Source organism: Hoplias malabaricus, chromosome 2, assembly GCF_029633855.1.
Source record: "Hoplias malabaricus isolate fHopMal1 chromosome 2, fHopMal1.hap1, whole genome shotgun sequence".
Taxonomy (NCBI): Eukaryota; Metazoa; Chordata; class Actinopteri; order Characiformes; family Erythrinidae; genus Hoplias; species Hoplias malabaricus.
This window is the reverse complement of record NC_089801.1, coordinates 60,605,930-60,627,828: the sequence shown is the minus strand read 5'-3', so window position 1 is coordinate 60,627,828 and position 21,899 is coordinate 60,605,930. Positions and strand designations below refer to the sequence as shown.

The 21,899-nt window shown below is 38.2% G+C and overlaps 1 pseudogene; it reads right to left on the bottom strand.

The window, feature by feature from the left end:
- The window catches only part of LOC136677527 (B-cell receptor CD22-like), a 31,166-nt pseudogene extending 13,286 nt beyond the window's left edge, over window positions 1–17,880 (bottom strand).
- Between the last annotated feature and the right edge of the window lie 4,019 nt (window positions 17,881–21,899).

Genomic DNA, 21,899 nt, shown 5'->3' with positions numbered 1-21,899 from the left:
GTCCTTCATTTCCCAAGAGAGGAAGGAGGACAGGGGCTGGTCCACCTGGCCACTAGGACTGCTGCATTTAGACTGCAGTTTGTACAGAGGCTCCTTACTGGTCCCAAAGGTCTTGTGTGGAGAGCTGTTGCACACAAGACCTTACAAACTTAGTGGACTGGGGTTGGACAGAGCCTTGTTTTTAATGGACATTAATGCTCTGAAACCACTGGCTTGCCTGTATTATCATGGAATTTTTAGGATTTACAATTTTTATAAAGTGACAATAACGGGTGACAAGACTTTTAAAAGGAACTCCTTTTTTTGGATGCTGGCTAGACATTATTAGCCTGATCTCCCCTTCGTTGCACAGCAGTCTGATCTCCTCCAATGTATTCACACTTCGTCAAATAGTGGATGTTACTGGACCTGGTCTGGACTGGGCAGAGGACCTGGCGATGTGGCTATGGGTCAAGTCCATACATGTTGTGTCTCAGCTTCTACAGCGTAGGAGGTCAGCACTCACCTCATCTATTTATAGAGTGGTGTGTTTTCTGGGGTGATTTTTTTATTATTTATTCTAATCTACTTCAGCACACTAATTTAATCTTGTTTCAAATGAGCTGCTGTAGATCTGAGGGATCCTCTAGGTTCTCAGTCAATTTCCTACAAAACCAATAAGATTTTTGTTTTTAAATACAAAGGTGCAAAAGAATAACAAAGCAACAACATAAAGTTCATTCATTCATTCATTATCTGTAACCGCTTATCCAGTACAGGGTCGCGGTGGTTCCAGAGCCTACCTGGACTCTTTGGGTGCAAGGCAGGAACACATTATGGAGGGGGTGCCAGTCCTTCAACATAAAGTTGTGAAATTTATGTTATTTGAGGACTTGTTTTCAAAACACTACAAAACATCTATAATTACTGTTTAGAATTAACCACAATTTATAATTTTTCTTAAAATCTGTTTACGCTACAACTGCAATTCTAACTCCATCCATCAGTTGACGAAAGTGCACATATTAAATGACTGTTTCATGTTGTTCACAAGAATATGAATTGTCAATAAAACTGCTTTATCAGTGACAACAGCTCAAGTCCTCCAGACCAGATAATCTGTCTCTGTTTACACTGAGCTGCAGTCAGTTTAACAGGTCCTCTCTGACGCAGCATGTGAGTAAACCCAACTGAAAAAAAAGTGAATTAATCTAATTCAGCTTTAAAAAGGCCCATGTTTACCCTCCACTGTAGCATGTTATTTTCTTCCCCTCATGCACCGTCATGCTGGAGAGATTTAGCCTACCAGTGTTTTTCAAAGTAAATATATTATTGTGGAAATTCAGATTATAGGCCACTTTACAGTGGATTTTAACATGTACCTTGTTTAGGCATGTATCACAATGCAGCTATATATTTTTATCTTCTAGAATCTTGGATTCAGGCTAACTGCCTAAACTTTGTTTATCAAAGCAGAGCTTATTTTTCAGTTATGGTGAGATTTAGCTTAGTTACATCCAGACTTATTTAATTTAATCATTAGAAGCTGTAGCTTGTACAGGGATGGGTTTGAACCACGAACCCTTTATGTAAAAGGAGAATGTTAAGTGAGTGAGCTACCAAAGGAGATGTTTGTTAATGGACTCAAGTGCAGAACAAACATAAAACTAAAGATTAACAAAAAGGTACTAATAAGGTGTTGGTGAGGACCAAGAGAGAGAAAGAGACAACCATCTGAGAACAGCCCTGCCTGAGACTAGAACTGCTGTACTCCTAACTTAGAGGCCAGTGAAATTCCAAACTGCACCACTGGGGTAGTGTGAAAGAGAGGAATACAAATGGAAAACAATGCTATCATGGGAAGACTCCATCGTGAATGATTTGTGAAAAGAAGAAAAATTATATAAAATTAGAGACCTTTGTCAAATTGTAGGAAAATCTTTCATTATATTTCACTAACTTGTAGACACAGATTAAGACAATGAACAGAAGAAAGTCCCCTCCTCCTCCCACAACCTACAGACCAACTCCTCCCTGCAGAACAGAAGACATCTGTAATTATTTTAAAAATGAACACTGCATTATTTCTGTTTCTGTTTACAACATACTCTCAACAGAGATCATCACAGTTCCATTCTGAGCTCCATGTTGATTCTGAGCTTCACAGGGGTACAGTCCAGTGAGGTCAGGAGTGATGTTAAAGCTGTGTCCAGATCCTAGAACTGAGTCTCCACCCTCTACAATCAACTGCACAACAAGTCCTCCACCAGTTCTCCTTCATAATTAAGTTTGTATTGTGACAAAACTTCAGTCTTATTACCTTCAACTGCGAAAGCTGCTGATCTCTGAGTTCCATGTTCATTATGAGCCTTGCAGTAGTAGGATCCACTCTGTAGAGGACTGTAACTGTGTCCAGATCCTACAGGTGAGACTCCACCTACTATAAACCAGGTGTAGTTCTCTACAGGTGGATTAGCATCACTGCTGCAGGTCAGAGCCACTGAACTGTCCTCCACTCTTTCACCAGAGGAACTGATGGACACTGAGATGCTCTTTGGAGAATGTACAACAGACAATTGTCTTTAAAAAGGATTACTAATTAATCACTCAATGAAACCCCAATAAATTAATTAACTCACACTGAACATTTAAATCCACAGCAGGAGATCTTCTCTCTCCGAGTTGATTCTGACTCTGGCATGTGTATTCTCCACTGTCCTCAGAGTTGATGTTGAGAATTCTGAAATTCTCCCCTGTTCCAATAGACACTGATCCTTTAAACCAGGTGTAGTTCTCCACAGGTGGATGACCATCACTGCTGCAGGTCAGAGTCACTGAACTGCCCTCCACTATTTCACCAGAGGGACTGATGGACACAGACATTCTTTGGAGGATCTGGAGATACAGGCATAACAAGTAATTGCAAATGACTACATATCTTGTTGATTCCTTCATGGGCATTTCCTAAAATTTAACCAAGCCCTGAACATTTGGAGGCCTTTTCAAAATTCCAAACCTTGAGAAAATAATAAAAGTACTCACATCTGACTGTGAACGTGTGATCAGGGGAAGGGAGGTGTTGATATCCATTTACAGCACAGCTATAACTGCCTGCATCCTCACTGCTGACTGGCTGCAGGTGGAGCTGGTTGTTGATGGTGGTCTTTGTGGTTAAAGGACGTCCATTTTTGTACCAGATGAATGATGGGGCAGTCAGACTGCAGGTGGTTACACATTTCAGAACTGCTGCTCCTCCCTCTGTCACTGCTCCAGGAGTTTCTACACGGAGCTCTAAGACAATGAGAGAAGATCAAATCAGGAAAGAGAAAGTGTAAAGCTGTAGCTGCTCAGGTTCATATGTTCGACACTGTGAAACAGATCAGATCACAAAGGGAACCAGAGGATAAACAGAGTCAGGTTTATTCAAACGGGAAATCAAAACATGCAGCACCCAGCACAGGAGTGGAATGAAGACCCTAACTCTTTTCAGCAGGAGCTCATTAGTAACTGATCAGTTTTCTGACTCCACTGTGAGATGATGATGTGTCACTGATGGAGAATATGACATCACTCACCTGTAACTGTCAGAAGAACTCCAGGTGTGCCCACCCATCTTTCAAATGTATTATCTGTTGAGATTTCTAAGCAGTACTGATGTTCATCCTTCTTCTCTACATTACTCAGTTTGAGGGAGACGTATTTCTTCTGTTCATCAGTAAAATACTCCACTCTTCCTGAGTAATCTGACTCTTTACTCAGATCAAATCTCTCCTCACCTTGAACTGGGTATATGATCCAAAAAGCCTTATTCACTGTAAGACCATCTGGGTGAGTGTAAGAGCCGTTCATAAACACTGTGGACCCTTTTAAAGCACATATTTCCTGTTGGTTGTATTTCACACTCCACTCTGCTCCAGAAGCACCTGAAACACATGATTGATGAAAGAGCTGATTACAAACTGGAGCCCATAAGACAGTCAGAGTTACTGTAGTTTACAGCTTCACTTCTCTCCAACTCCAGCAGCTACTGTACAACACTGAGCTGATTCTGAGAGAAAGCACAAAGAGAAAAGAGTCTGAAAACACTGCAGAAGGGAGTGGGAGGGGTTGACAATTACATACATATATATGTACTTTTTTAAATTGTATTTATTTATTTATTTTTTTGAGTGCAGGCAAAGGAGAGCGAGTGGCACAGATACAAATAAAACTTTATCACTGTGTGGTCCAGTAGGCAGCATTTTCCTGGAATCCACCAAAACCAGATTACTTCAACATGGTTTAATGCTTCATGGCTGTTCTGTTGCTGCTCCTAGATTCTTGAATCTCACAATAATTCATCTAAAGTGGCCTGGGGCAGATTAACCAGTGTAGACATCTTTGGAACTTGTGGTAATGCTGGTTAAGAAGGGTTTGAAAAATGGCGGAGGCGGTCACAGCAGAGGATAATGTTAGCACAAGCAGAGAGAAAAATGTACGACCCAAGTCCTCAAACGTATGGGAACACTTTACATTAACGCCTTCAAGGAGCAGCGTTGGGTGCAACATGTGCACAGCTGATCTCGCATGGCACAGCAGCACAACATCACTGCATGAGCATCTGAAAATGAAGCCTGTTGGAGCTATGTGTGAAAGAGATTAAATATAGTAAGTTAATTCTACTTTTTCTCTCACTCAATGTTACTAGAGCCTGCTAGAGTAGTTAAACAACATTTGTTTTCTTAGTACATTGATATTACACTCGCGTTTAGCGAACAAGCCTTAGCATCCCCCCGAGTTTTCTCTTCCACCTTAAATGTGTCAGCTCGACCAGCAGTTCCAAAACAAACCGTAGTTTTAGTCAAGCTAACATTAGCGACAAGTTTTTTCTCTCACTCAATGTCACTAGAGCCTGCTAGAGTAGTTAAACAAGAGGTCTCATCTTCAGTAAATTTATATCACTCTTGTATTTAGTGAGTTTTCCGTTCCACCTTAAATGTGGCGGCAGTTACATTCAGAGTTAAAAAAAAAATCAATCCAAACATTTTTTTAAATAATATATTTAAAGCCTGTTTTAAGGTCTTTTCTGACTGGCATTGCGTGTTAGTGTTTGAGTATCACAGCCAAGTGTATATTACATTACATACACTGTGTTAAATATTGATAAATATAAAATTAATGTAACGGTTGGGTTAATTCTTCATGTAAACGCTAATTTTTAATAATGGTAGGTTGTGTGTTCCTTATACAATTACAACATTAGTTCTCTAAAATCTTAAATATCTTTACGATATCTTATCATATGTGTTAGTTGAATTTTCCTTTTATTCTCAGCACATAGCACCCAATATCCATTTATGTAATTTCAATTTGCCTTCATTGTTGTCTGCATTTTAGATCAGTAGTTATTAACTTAAAAAAGATGTATGTTCATATCGACACTTTCTCTCTCACCTCAGATAGAAACAGCCCAGCATTGCTGACTATGTTTTTAAGAAGATCTGCACACCACAGCAAGCAGCTGTTCTCACTGATGGAATCCTGAATATACTAGTAACAGACAGGAAACCAAATTTGTCTTTTCTTCCTTTTTATTCGATCAATAATCGATTAATCAAAAAAATAATCGACATATTAATCGATTATCAAAATAATCATTAGTTGCAGCCCTACATGAGACCGTTTTCCAGCACAAAACCAATTGGAGAGCAGCAAATGTTGAAGAAAAATCAGTTTTGATTAAAATGGTAAAATTTGCCTTTAAAGATTTAGTTTGGACATTTTGGAGAATAATGGAAATTGGAGCTGTGTAGCACTCTCTCTCTCTCTCTGCAATTGAACTCACTCCCTCATTGTGTCTTGCTCTTTCACACTCAAGGTTTCTCTCTGTATCACATATAAATGACAAACATACACATCAGCACAATCTCACTGTTATTGTGGATTTTGTCACTGAATACCTCTTTTTGCATCAAAGGACCTTTATGAAAGACAAATATTTCTATAAAGTATCGTGGCAGCCAATTGGAGGTGCCACTGGAGCAGAGGCTCATGGGACTGTTTGTGTTCATGCTTAGATGTTCTAGTTATTAATGGTTTCAATTAGTCAGTGATGTTGTGTTGCTCTTACTGTTGTTTCTGGTTTGTGATGTCAGTGATGCATTGTTATAGTGGGTGGCCACCATGACCAACATGTGTATGGCAATGAATGACCTTGGGCTATTTTTCCCGCGTGGGGAGTTCTGGCTTTGTCAATAAAGGTGCAGTTTCTGTGGTACACCACCAGGTGAGCTCAGGAATAGTAGAAAAGCTAAGGAGCCTCTTTCTTCTTCTGGTCGCCACAGTATGTTAATAGAGCCATTGGTTTTTAATAAAGAACACTTGAAAGTTCTCATTTATATGTGTACACACAAACACACACACATCCTTGAACAAGTAACAAAGTGAAGCTGTAAGGTTTGATTTAACAGAGACCATTGAAGTAGAAACAAAAGCAAAATAATGATAAAAATAACAATGTATACAATGTATAAACTAGAGTGAACCATATCTGAGTTCTCATAAAAGAGGACACATGGGGCAGGTGGCAGCACAATTTTGTTCATAACCATGCAACTATGCTGCTGAAATGCAATGCACAAACAGATACTCGTTAACAAGATTAAAAAAATGCCTTTTTGGACAGATTCCTTTCCATACAACATTTGGCCCTAAGCAAAAACAATAAAATAATATTTATTGTCATTTCTCGACAGTTTATTATCATTTTACATTTTCTGTTCAAACCAAACTTCAAACCTGAAGTCCTGTATTAAAGCGACTTGTTTACACCAGAAAACTCATGATCATAACAGAAACTGACGAGTTTAACTTTTAACTGTTTTTTTAAACGTTCCTAAAAGCAAGCACCACATTTTATCAACCAGAAGTAATACAGACTTGATAAATGATCAGAGCATCGCTAGGATCCAGACATTTTTGTAAAAATACTTATATTTTATAAGGTCTGGCTGATAAAACGTGCTGTATGTGAGAGCTATAATTCAGTCCCCTGTTCCGGATTTAATGAGTTGTCCTGTTTTCTTCTAAAGTTAATTTTAAACAGAAAAACTGCACAGATGTAACTTGATTAGGGATAACAGAAAGTCACTATTGGTCAGGTGTGTCTGTGTATTTGTGCCGTTATAGGGACAGAAGTGACGACTTTCAGTTTTTTACAATATAGAGAAAAGAGGACGTTTGGTCACCCTATAAAAACTGTAGATTGTAATCTCTTAAAACTATAATAATCTTTTGAATAAAACAGTTCTTATCATTCTGTGGTGGGTCTCAACCCCACGGTCCCAATAATAGAAGCTGAGAACAGATGCAGGGCATAAACTACTTGTGGCTGACAAGTCTTTAAGTTGCTGTGAACACATGACACAAACCTTCTTTCTCTCAGGAAACATGTGACTTTAAATAGAGTGTAGTATCAGCATAATTTTAAACTTCCACAAAATCAACATCATCAGTCAACCTCCAGTGTCCAAATGTTTCAGCAAATTCAGCTACAGTGAAGAGCACTGCTGAATGTTAAGCATCAGCCAGAGGGGTAAGAAGCCCCCAGAACTGGGCTGTGGAACGGTGGAACTGTTCTCTGGAGTCAAGGGTTTTCATACAGTCCAGAGTTCAGAGGATCCACACAGTTTTATAAAATTGATTAATATAATTACAAAGACTTTCAGTAGCTTCTGAAACATGTGTCACACACAGAAGCTCCATTTAATAACAGTGTCTCACTGAGCTGATTTCCAGCAGAAAACCTACATCTTTGTTTTGTTCAGTGCTTTAATTCTATTTTGAAGTGATGACTGAGTGTAAATGAAGTTCATTTTCACTATTGACCCTAAAACAAACTTCTGCAATTCATAATATTTTTCCTACTTAAGTGTATCCTCAAAGTACAATAAATAAATAAATGAACACACATGAACCCTTTAAGAGACTGCAGTGTGACGTCATCCTGCTGGGACTGTTTGCAGTTTGTGAACTGGCAAGAAAGGGACATAGTTGTTTTCAGGGTGAAATAAGGATTTTCACATTGTAAATTCCTAAACAATCTCAATACTGAAAATAATACCAACAACAACAACAAATAGCAATCAATTTCAGACAAAATATGCTTTACAAGTTTAAACTAATAAAATACATGGAATACAACAAAAATATAACTGTGTAAAAGTTTGGATTCCCCTGGTCCAATGAGTTTTGTTGAGTGCGCATAAGAATCACTTCTCAACAGAGAACACAGTTTGGCATATTTTATTGTACCATCAATATATTTTATTTATTAAATTGATAATATTCAGACAAAATAGCCTCTTCAAAGTTATGGCACATGGAATATTTTATGTTTTATTGCATTTCCACTGTGTTGAATGTGATAGGTCTGACATATTGCCACTCACTTTAGAACACCAGCATATCTGGCTTTTAAGATGAGTTTCCCATCAAGACCACATCCCTTCAGTTTGTGTTTTTAGCACAAATCTCAGCAAAGCACAACAAAGCAGTTATGATTCTGTCAGGACTGTTTTTAGCTAAAAAAAAAAACAAAAAAAAAACAAACAAATTTTTAAAATTATGTCAAATAAAAATGGCATGTTTAAATGTGTTCTCTGTGGAGTATATGTAGCTTAATTTCACCTTGAATAAAAAAAAATAAATGGACACTGAAATTTAGTCCCAGGCGGCAGGATATTGTGACCAGACCTGTGAATCCTAGAGGAAAGCAGACCACTATATCCTAGTACTCACTAAAATAATATGTTCACCCAGAGTTACTTTAAACAGCTAATACCATGTTTATTTCTTCAGATGTTGTCAGTAACACACTTTAAACCTTGTCATGTTCAGAGCATTATATTATAAATTTGTTGCTATATTTCAAATATTTATTACTTTGAAGACAAAACAGAACATATTACGTGGTCACACTGACTGTGGTTCTGTCAGGTGTTTCCCAGAAATGTTGAGTTTAGTACGAGAACTAATTTAACAGCAAAAATCTAAATTAAACCCAAGAGGAACATTTGTACATTAATGGCATTAGGCAGATGAATGTGAAAATAAATTAAGACATTCACTACACACTACACAGTCCATTTTAATACAAAATGAGTTTAAAATAAACAGAAAAATGAGATATAATCACATTTAACAACATATTTTATACTGCATGTATTACAATCCATTACATTCAATTTAAGATTAGCTTCCTTAGCATGACAAACTTGCATTTCTAGTGTCAAAGCATTGCCATTATATAAAAATAAATAATTGTATAACACAACGACAATAGTAATAAGAAGAAGAAAAAGAAAAAGAATAGACCATCCATATACATGTAAAACTAAAGGAGAGAGAATATAAATTCCCCAATATATATGAAAACAAAATTATAAAAAAAAACATTCCTATCACATATTTTAAAAATCTAATATTTTTAAAACAATACTGAATTGAAATTATATTAAAATTATAAACTGAATTAAATTATACATTGAAAAGGTATTAATTATGGCACACTTAGCATAAACTAAAGAATACAAATTGCTGTGTATAAAGAATATCTGTAATAACAAGACAACCCCAGTAATACAACTCTATCTGTATGGACATCCTCAGCTAGCATGGTTTTTGTTGACGGTACTGTAGATCACTGCAGGATCCTCCAGTTTCTCAGTAATGTTCCTACAAAGATATTATTTTTGTTAAAAAAAATGCCACAGAATTATTCTCTATTTGAAGAATCACCAATATTTCATGTTATTGTACAAATTAACTGTAAAGTGTGGTCAACATAAATTGCGAGTTGTTGCTTTATCAATGGCGTCAGCACAAGTTTGTGCTTGAGAAAATCTGTTCAGAAACATGTCCTCCAGACCAGAGACTAGAGACGGTCTGTGTTTACACTGAGCTGGGGTCGGTTTAACAGACCCTCACTGATGCCCAGGACTCTTCCTTCTCTGTTTGGGCTCAGCTTGTGGTTAAACCCTCAACTTTAAAAATGTGAGTAAAATCTATTTCACACAGAGACAAACCCTAGCAGAGAGATCAGGGTATCTCTGCCATGGATACATTTTCAACATTTAATAATAATTCTCAATATGACCAGACAATAAAGTTGGACATTGATCTTGCATTGCTTCCTTAATCTCTTACTTGGATATTAATAACCATCTTGTTTAGGGCATACATGTCTTTATTTGTGAAAAGGACCCCAACTATAAAACCAGTGAATTGTGCAGATGGGTGCAGGATTTGTTTGAATTTCGCCCATAAGGAGAAATAAGGAGAGAGCACAGTCTGTGCTACAAGATAGCTGTAACAGAGTCCAATATTGTATGTGTATGTGTTTTTTAGTTGCAGCAAAAAAGGAGATCAACTGACCTGTTTTTTTAAAACCTGACTGTTTAAAGACTGACTGAATAAACAAGTGTAATCAGCTGTGCTCTTCTTGTTTGGAAGGGAAACCTGCACCCCCACACTAGCCCTCTGTGGGTATAGGGTATTAAAGTCCTATAGTGTAAGTACATATTATTAAACTGTAGTGTTGATGCTGATAAAGTCATGTTATAGCGTATAAATTCTCCACCAAGTTGACAGAGAATCTGATACTTTCAGTGCGTTAAGTTGACCTGAGTGTAAGGATTTTGCCAGTTGCACTCTGCTTGGCTACCTGCCTTTTTCTACACATCAAGCTAAATCATGGGAGACTATTGCATATATAATCAGAGCTTGACGTAGACTTAACCAAAGTTGTTTGTATATTATATATATATTTTTTACATCCCTAAGCATAAAGCAGAAATTATTAAAGGATTTAAAAGTGTTATCAATGCATTAACTATTATGATTGTTTTGTGCTGCAATATCAGAAGGTCATATTGTAACTGAGAGTGATATTATCGTGTTATCCTGAACAATCAGTATCCTGAAATATTATCTAGTCAATATTCCCTAATGATTTAGCTCAGTTAGAGTGGAATGTAACTCTTATAGCAGGATTTAGCTCAGATATATTCAAATTCTGCTCAGCTGTAGCAGGAATTTGCTCAGTCAAAGTTTTGTTTGTTTTAGATTTGCCCAGGTTGATGTCAGTTTAGCCAGGTAAAAACTTGGTCATACCTGGAAAGGATATTTGGATGGTGTTGCATAGATATTGAATCCCATATTCACTTTTACATTTAATAATAAATAACATTAAAAGCCAGCAAACTCACTCAGCAGCAGCAGGAGGATTCTGAACAGTAACATGGTCATAGAGCTGCTCCCCTTGGTGGTCAGTCACGGACACTTTATGTCGTTGAAACTTGACTGTAGCATACTGGACGTCATCTTCAGCTCCAGCAGCCTCAGCAGTGGACTGTACAGATCTAGACTGGCTGTCTTCAATGGTGGCATACTCTACATCATCCTGAGAGAGAGAGAGAGAGAGAGAGAGAGAGATCTAGCATACAGGACCCAGACGCATAAACACCCAGACGTGTTAATGGTCTGAAACAGTGGCTGAAATACAATGATCTACACTTTATCCATAGATCCTAAGTTTGGAGCTCACTCTATAAAGTTCTCAAACAAGAACCAAATATATTCTTTCAGGGAAATGATACATACTGCAGGACAGAGATATGTGATGTAGTGACTGTGGGTTGTGGTTACTTGTTTTAGCTGATCTTGGTCAGGTTCAGTGGACTGTTTCTTCATCCTGTGGACACAAGAAAACAATATGAGAGAAACACAAAGCACTGCTTTTACTAATAAACTCAACACTATGTCAAACCTTAGGAAGATATTTCATTATTTTTCACTGACTTGTAGATGCAGATTAAGACAATGAACAGAAGAAAGCCCCCTCCTCCTCCTCCCACTGCAATCCAACCTACAGACCAACTCCGCACTGCAGGACAGAAGACATCTGTCATTATTTTAAACATGAACACTGCATTATTTCTGTTTCTGTTTACAACATACTCTCAACAGAGATCATCACAGTTCCATTCTGAGCTCCATGTTGATTCTGAGCTTCACAGAGGTACAGTCCAGTGAGGTCAGGAGTAATGTTGAAACCGTGTCCAGATCCTAGAATTGAGTCTCCACCTTCTTCAATCAACTGCACAAACCAGTCCTCCACTAGTTCTCCTTCATAATTAAGCTTGTATTGTGACACAGTTTGTATTGTGTCAGTTTAGATACCTTCAGCTGAGAAAGGTGCTGATCTCTGAGCTCCATGTTCATTACAAACCTCGCAGTAGTAGGATCCACTCTGTAGGGGACTGTAACTGTGTCCAGATCCTACAGGTGAGACTCCACCTTCTTTAAACCAGGTGTAGTTCTCCACAGGTGGATTAGCATCACTGCTGCAGGTCAGAGTCACTGAACTGTCCTCCACTATTTCACCAGAGGAACTGATGGACACTGAGACATACCTAGGAGGATCTACAATAGACAAATAGCTTAATAAACAACTAATATTTGATCAATAAATCAAAATGAACTCACACTGAACATTTAAATCCACAGCAGGAGATCTTCTCTCTCCGAGTTGATTCTGACTCTGGCATGTGTATGCTCCACTGTCCTCAGAGCTGATGTTGGGAATTCTGAAACTCTTTCCTGTTCCAATAGACACTGATCCTTTAAACCAGGTGTAGTTCTCCACAGGTGGATGACCATCACTGCTGCAGGTCAGAGTCACTGAACTGCCCTCCACTATTGCACCAGAGGGACTGATGGATACTGAGATGTTCTTTGGGGGATCTGCAGATTTAGATGCATTTATTACTACTGCAATAGGTTAAAAATAGGAACTCAGTGCATTTGTGATTATTAAACATATCATTAAAAAATAATAATAATAAAATAAAATCTGGGAAAATCATGGATTTGGCTTCATTAATTATTATGACCACATACAGAAGCATGTTTATAAAGGTTTAAATATTAATAATAATTATTATACTATTCTTCTAAATGGTATATATAGAGTCATTTTCAATCACTCAACTATACTGATTACAAAAGGATTGGCAATGCAATGTACAAAACATCATGCAATTCATATAGATGACAGGAACATATAACACAGTACAGGAATGAGAAATATGGTTCAGTAAAGAGGGAAGTAAAGAGGGAAGTTTATAAAAGGGAAAACAGATGTGTTTTAAGATTAGATTTGAATAGAGAGAATTTAACTGTTGAATTTGTGGAGGGAGAGAGTTCCAGGCAAGTAGCATTCTTATGGAGTAATGAAGACACTAGTGCCAATAGTGGATATTCAATAACCATGATGGCTGGAGTTTAATGCATGGATGAGAGTTTCAGCAGTGGTCTGTGAGAGAGATGAATGGATTTTAGCATTATTTTGCAGGTGAAAGAACAATGAAGACATTATGAGTGTCAAGATTGAGGCTGGGGTCAAGGATGAAGGAAAGGAGACAGAGTAACATTGTGAACTGAAAGTTTAACAGAACCAGTTTTATTATAGATTTAGAACCTGTCCAAACTGCAAAGAATCAAACACATTACTTGATTCTAAGTAGGTTTTGACCTGAGTCATAAGTCTTCCAATGACTTTTTACAGAAAGATATTCAAATGTAATGGGTAAAGGCTATTAAGGATAGATGTTACTGCAGCTAATTTTAAAACTTGGGGGCTTGGCCATGTACTTGGACTTGATTGGTGAGATCAGTGGTGAGTGGTGAGATGTGGGACCAAACCAGGCATTCAGACTTTAGAGAACAACTTAGAGCAGTGTAAGGGCTTAGGAGTCAGAGAGAAAATAGAGGTGATTTTTAATAATTGTTCATTCATTTTCTGCAACCACTTATCCAGTTCAGGGTCATGGTGGGTCCAGTGCCCACCTGGAATCACTGGGCACAAGGTAGGAACCTGGAGGGGGCACCAGTCACACGGCATCACACACTAACTCATTCACTCACACACTTACACCTATATTTTTTTGAATCACCAATCCACCTTCCAACATGTTTTTGTATTGTGGGAGGAAACTGGATCACCCAGAGCAATCCCATGCAAACATAAAGAGAGCACATGAATCTCCTCAAAGCCAGTCACTGTAGCTGGAGCTCAAAGCCACAACCCCAGGACCCTGGAGCTGTGTGACTGTGACACTTCCTGTTCTGCCACTGTACCACCCTATTTTTAATAATTACTATTTTAATAATTCATACACCTAGATCAACATGGTCGTCCTGGGTTCAAGAAGGCCATAGAGTATGGGTATATGGGCTATTAATGCAACCCAGGTGTGCTACATATAATGAAAAAAACAGCAGCCCAGTAACTCTACATAGACCATGGTGGGCATCCACATGTGTGGCCAATAATTAACTTGTGGATAAACCTTGCTGGTACCAAGCTACTTATATCAGTCTTACACAGGTGTACTGACTGGTAATAAATCATAAGAAATATCATTTGTGCTGATATTACATATTAAGGAGTAATACTAGGATCTCATTATGATGATACATGTTCATCCTGCAGAACGTCAAAGGAATAAAACACGGTGTTTAGTCATAGTAAAATCCATGATAAATCATGTTAGTCCTCATTTGCTGTCAAAAATATACATACATGTACAGGTAAAATTTAAACATATAACTGCACACTGCCTTGTTTTCCTGGTTAGAACACTGTGTATGACAGGGGTCAAATGAAGTTAATGTCCAGTACAGTTTGGTAGTTCCACATGTCAGGTAAATTTTTAATCAATAGTGTTATAACATTATCATAAAAGTCAATCATTACACCAGTGACTTTACCTCACTTTAAGTCAAGTGCATTATTGCAATTATGCCACAGTTCTGTCATTCTGCATTTATTTTTGAGTTTTAAGATAAAGAGGACAGAAAAAATACGGTTATCAACATTCTGCAAGTTAAAATATTTCCACTTATTTACACATTTCTTTGAGCCCTATTCAATAAACTGTGGATCTTAAACTGGTTCTGGTCAGGATTCTGGTGTTATCAGGCGAGTCAGTCCATGTTTGCAACAGTTTTAATGCAACAGCATCAGTCCAGACCTTTTTTAACCAAGACAGCACCTGAGCCAGAAATAAATGGTTAGAATCAATAAAATAGCATGATTTATCCACAGCTTAGAGTGAATATAGTGTTACGACCCTGTCTGGGGTTGAGCCGTAACAGAATGAGGTGTGTGTTAGGATTAATGTATGGGAAAGGAATAACTGTAACAGAGAGGTGAATGTGGACAAAAATGTGGACGAAAAGGACACAAACGGAAACACAGAATGGATAATGAATAGAATATATACTGTAAATGTGATATGTACATAGAGACAAACACCAGTGAACTTGGGGATAGCCTTATGTCGACAAAAATAACAAACAAACGCCCCTCCTAACTGACCCACAGACAACTCTAACTTTCCTAAGTGAAACAAAAAGGAAACAAAGGACAATGTCTTACCTCACTCCCTAGGTATATACAAAAACACATACACAAAACCCACTCCCAAAACAAACGGCAGCCAACCCTATTCTGGTGAAATATATATATAAGATATAAGTAGGAATGTCACAAAGTCAATAACAAGATTCAATATACACAACAAAATCACAGAAGCACAGAGCCCAAACACGGCTGACTAGCAGCGTACACATAGATGTATTTATGATTCGCTGAGAGGACGTAGAGGAAACGGTGACAGACAGAACACAAGAACTGTAATCTGAAACAAACTCTAGATGGATGAACAAGCACACAGACTGGAACAGATTGCAGAAGCTTGAATTTTACAGAGACAGAGAGAGAGAGAGAGAGAGAGCAAACATACACAGCGCAGCGTAACAATATAGATTAAAGTGATTATGTGATATAGGTGTAAATAATGCTGAATATTGTCTGTTAATGTTCAAAGTAATTATTTTTGAGTGTGTTTCGTCCTTCTGAGCTTGTTTTGTAAATGAGAACAGTTGGAAAATAAAGAAAACACACAAATGAAAGGTTTTCCTTTTTTTGTTTCCATGTGATTTCATGTTTTCAAATCAGAAAGATAACAGGTCTGCTGCACCATAACTCTTTAATCTGTTCCAAATTAGATGTGTGAAACCAAACCAGTTGCCCATTGATTGAAATAGGCTAGGCATGCCATTGCTGGCTTTTAAGCACTGACTGGTGTTTTTAGGTTGTGTGTTGAAGTGGCAGAGTAATACCTGAAAGAGAACATCCTAGAACATCTCTCATCCAATCACACTGCATAGATTAAACTGTGGTATAAATATGTTCATGGCAATGGGCAGACAAGCGTATCCAGAACAACTTACATTTCAAATCATATTACATATGTGGAGGATTTTAATGTTTGTAATTTTCAAAAATTTCTTATTGATATTGCATGGTGTGTTTATCAAGGTTGGCCACTAAACTATATCTGTACCCTAACATGATCCGCTGATTAAAGGCATATGTATAAAGTGTATTAAAGAACATGAACTCTACTTACATCTGACAGTGAGAGTGTGATCAGGGGAAGGGAGGTGTTGATATCCGTTTACAGCACAGCTATAACTGCCTGCATCCTCACTGCTGACTGGCTGCAGGTGGAGCTGGTTGTTGGTGGTGGTCTTTGTGGTTAAAGGACGTCCATTTTTGTACCAGATGAATGTTGGGGCAGTCAGACTGCAGGTGGTTACACATTTCAGAACTGCTGCTCCTCCCTCTGTCACTGCTCCAGGAGTTTCTACACGGAGCTCTAAGACAATGAGAGTAGATCAAATCAGGAAAGAGAAAGTGTAAAGCTGTAGCTGCTCAGGTTCATATGTTCTACACTGTGAAACAGATCAGATCACAAAGGGAACCAGAGGATAAACAGAGTCAGGTTTTTTCAAACAGGGGAAATCAAAACATGCAGCGCCCAGCACAGGAGTGGAATGAAGACACTGACTGTTTTCAGCAGGAACTCATTAGTAACTGATCAGGTGCAGTTTTCTGACTCCACTGTGAGATGATGAACTATGTTTCACTGATGGAGAATATGACATCACTCACCTGTAACTGTCAGAGGAACTCCAGGTATGCCTAGCCATCTTTCTTTATTGTCATTTGTTATGATTCTGAAGCAGTACTCATGTTCATCTTTCTTCTCTACATTACTCAGTTTGAGGGAGAAGTGTTTCTTCTGTTCATCAGTAAAATACTCCACTCTTCCTGAATAATCTGACTCTTTACTCAGATCAGGGTTCTCTACACCTTGAACTGGGTATATGATCCAAAAAGCCTCTGTCACTCTAAGACCATCTGGGTGAGTGTAAGAGCCGTTCATAAACACTGTGGACCCTTTTAAAGCACATATTTCCTGTTGGCTGTATTTCACACTCCACTCTGCTCCAGAAGCCCCTGAAACACAGGATTGATGAAAGAGCTGATTACAGACTGGAGCCCATAAGACAGTCAGAGTTACTGTAGTTTACAGCTTCACTTCTCTCCAACTCCAGCTGCTACTGTACAACACTGAGCTGATTCTGAGAGAAAGCACAAAGAGAAAAAAGTCTGAAAACACCATAGCAAAGGGAATGTGAGGGTAATACCTGGACCCAATAAGTAATTGTATGTCTAATAATATTTATTTATATAGAATAATTATATATTATATTATATTTTGGTCAAATTGTGTATTATATAATAACACTCTAAACACGGGTATTATACTGTACAGGCAGATTTGAGCAGCTGAGATGTTCTGGACCTTTTGACTTACCCACAGTCATCAGCAGAAAGATCACAAGAAGAGGAGGAGCAAGTCTGAGTGATATCATCAGGACATCCTGTAAGATTTATGGCATTGTAGGGGTTGTAAAGAGAGACATAGGGACAGAGAGAAGGATACAGATGATGTAAAGACAGAGAGAAGGATATAGAGGATGAGGATGTGAAGTCTAAGAGAAGGATGTGACCAAAACCTGTTAAAAGGTGAGAGCCACAAAAATGTTAAACCTTAAAAACAACATAAATGTTAAAAACGTAGAGACATATAAATGTTAAATATTCCCCCATATCCAAACCACGGGAGTGGATAGGCAGTCGGCTACCACACCTTGATCTCCTGCTGTATTTAAAAATGGAGCAGGTTTTTGAGAATCGGGCAGGGAACCAAAAAGAGAGGGCATTTATTGTGCCTAAAATCTCATTGCGTTAGTTTTGCTCAGTTTACAGTAGTTTAATGTCACAGCTTTTTGAAGTGAATTCTTATGAATATACTCAAATCCTTAGCTATAACCAGTTTGTATCAGATATTTATGAGCACAGTAATGAGATCCAAATCAGCTCCAAATCAACCCTGAACCATGCCCCTTTTAGTCTCAACACTGATGCCACTCTCTCCTTCTCCAATGAAGAGAAATCTGAGTGTTGTATTTGACCCAACTCTCCCACTCACATCAACAATGTCATTAAAATCTCTTTGTGTCATCTCTGTAGTATCTCTAAAATCAAATCATCTCTCTCTCGAGCGGAAATGGCAATCAACCAAGTTGGAAGTGTTCCGTTCTGCCTGGAAGGACAGCCTTATAGAGTATAGAAATGCCCTCACTAAAGCTCGCTCAGCATATCTGGCCTCGCTGATCTCCAATAATAAAAATAATCCGAGAGCACTGTTTAGTGTGTTTTCCAGAACTACAAAAAATCAAGCAGGTTCTGAACAACTAATTCCAGCAACTCTCACCAGTAAAGATTTTATGGACTTTTTTAATAATAAAATTGAGAACATTAGACAACAAACTCAAGCCACAGGATTAAATCCGTCCTGGCTGCCACCCGATGTGAATGATATAAAACATAATGTAACTGTAAAAGAAAGACTTGAAACCTTTTACCCACTCCCACAGTTAGAACTAGAGAAGATTATCTCTTCTGCAAATTGTACAACTTGCACACTTGATGCAATTCCCACAAAATTGCTTAAAGAACTACTACCAGCTATTATCAATCCTCTTTTAGCTATAGTAAACACATCCCTTAGCCTGGGCCATGTACCCAAAGCTTTTAAATTAGCAGTTATTAAACCTATGATCAAGAAACCAAATCTTGATGCTAGTACACTGTCTAATTACAGGCCTATTTCAAATTTGCCATTTCTGTCCAAGATCTTAGAAAAAGCCGTGGCCCAACAACTTAGTTCATATCTACATAAGAATCATATATATGAAAAATTCCAATCTGGATTCAGGCAACATCATAGTACAGAGACAGCTCTAGTCAAGATAACAAATGATCTTCTTCTTGCCTCTGATCAAGGCCACGTATCCCTGTTGGTGCTTCTTGACCTAAGCGTAGCCTTAGATACAATAGACCACAATATTCTCATAGAAAGGTTAGAAAACATGGTTGGAATCACAGGGACAGCCCTATTATGGTTCAAATCTTACTTAACGGAATGTTACCAATTCGTAAAAGTAAACAATCTATATTCAAATTATTCTAAAGTAAGATTTGGAATTCCACAAGGCTCTATTTTAGGACCATTATTATTTACATTATCCATGTTACCGCTAGGCACAGTTATAAGAAACCATGACATTAACTTTCACTGTTACGCAGACGACACGTAATTGTATATTTCAGCCAAGCCCGATGACAAACACAGATTAAAGAAAATAGAGGACTGTGTAAAAGACGTGAAAGGCTGGATGTTGCGTAACTTCCTCCTTCTAAACAGCAACAAAACAGAGGTCCTGCTTTTGGGTCCAAAAGTGGCAAGAAATAAATTATCAGATTTAATTTTAAATCTCGCTGACTTTCCAGTTAAACCTGGTTCAGCAGCAAAAAATCTTGGTGTCATAATTGACCTGGATTTATCATTTGATCAACACATAGGTAGTATCACTAGGACAGCTTTTTTACATCTTCGCAATATTGCTAAGATTAGAAATGCCTTATCCCTGCAGGATGCAGAAACATTAGTACATGCCTTTATTACTTCAAGGCTTGACTACTGTAACACACTACTGTCAGGATGCACCAGCAGCAATTTAAGAAAACTTAAACTAGTCCAAAATGCTGCAGCTAGGGTCCTCACTAAAACTAGAAAATTTGAACATATCAGCCCAGTTCTATCATCTCTTTATTGGCTGCCTGTTAAATTCCGCATTGACTACAAAATTCTGTTATTAACATATAAAGCTCTACATGGGCTTGCTCCTGAATACCTTCAAGATACAATTTCCTATTATGAGCCTCCACGTTCACTCAGATCACAGAATGCTGGATTTTTAATTGTTCCCAGAATTCAGAAGGCCTCAGCTGGGGGAAGAGCCTTTTCTTATAAAGCCCCCAAACTCTGGAATGATCTTCCAGAAAATGTTCGGGACTCAGACACAGTCGCAATCTTCAAATCTAGGCTAAAAACTCATTTGTTTAGTTTATCTTTTGGTAGCTAATGCTCCCCCATAGATAAAGGCGGCAGATCCGGGGGGTCCATGGACACAGGGAATTATAGTAAACTGAGACGCTGATGCTGTCGTCCCGCCGCTTCTCGCGATCACTCAGGTTTGTTGACGGTGGAGCGGAGGGATGCCAGTGTTTCAGGATGCTCCCGTGTCTGTGTGTCCTCCTGGTTCTCTCCTTTTAGTTAAAGCTGTCATAGTCAGATCTGCCGGAGCCATTAGCCACACTCTGGAAATGTTCACATTTTCTACTTTACAAACACAAAACAGTTCAAAACTAATTCCATCCCTTTACATCTTTCCGAGTAAACGACTTCCCACCTGTCTGTCTGGACACTGATGGATGACTGTCGAGATCCTCCTCCACGTTTCAGACCAGCTGCCCACGCTCCAGCAACCACCAAGTGCCTTGAAGCTACCCCTACACTGAAGTTCTCACGGACTAATAACTATTATTACCAGTAGATTGACCAGAGGAGGATGGGTCACCCCTTGTGAGCCTTGGTTCCTCCCAAGGTTTCTTCCTCAGCTGGGGGAGTTTTTCCTTGCCACTGTCGCCCCTGGCTTGCTCACTTGAGGGTTTTACAATTTGTTTTTACATTTCATGTCAAATCTTGTCTTACTGGAATTCTGTGAAGCTGCTTTGTGACAACATCAGTTGTGAAAAGCGCTATACAAATAAATTTGATTTGACTTGATTTGATTTGATCTCTCTCTTTCTCTCTCTCTCTCTCTCTCTGGCTGCTGCTAACCCCTTTATTCAGACCCTCATTTCCAGTTGATTAGACTACTATAATTCACTTTTAGCTGGTATCAACTCCTCCTCCATTCACAAACTCCAGGTGCCTGCTTCCTTACTCACAACCGCTTTCACCAAGATGTTACACATGATCTTCAGCATCTTCAATGGCTTCCTATAAAATATCACTTACAATTTAATAATCTTCTACATATTACAAAGCTCCTAACAATGTACATCCCCCCACCCCCTCCGCATTATCCCCTTCAATTAAGCAGCCTCCCTCTCTTATCTTTATTCAAATCTAGACATTAAAATCAAATCTAAAAACACCTCTTTTCACCTGTGCTTACAATCTGTCATAACACGGACTGCCCAAATAAGTTATTAAGTTTATATTCAGTATTGTTATTTTTTATTGTTGTTGTTCCTGTTGTCTGTGATCCTAAATGTAACAGTAGTTGAGCAATATAATGTTTTATTATTATTATTAATTATATTTATATTCATAAAGCCAAGACCAGCTTCATATATGAACACTGTGTTCTCTATTTTGGATATTTAATGAACTCTGTCACTACTTCAAAGGGTCAGCTGACCTCATTTACATACAGAGACGCTCCACAGCACCAAGTTTTTGAACTTTATTCCTTTAAATTATTACATCATCCTTCCTCCATCTCTCTCTCTCTCTCTCACACACACACACACACACACTTTATTACTA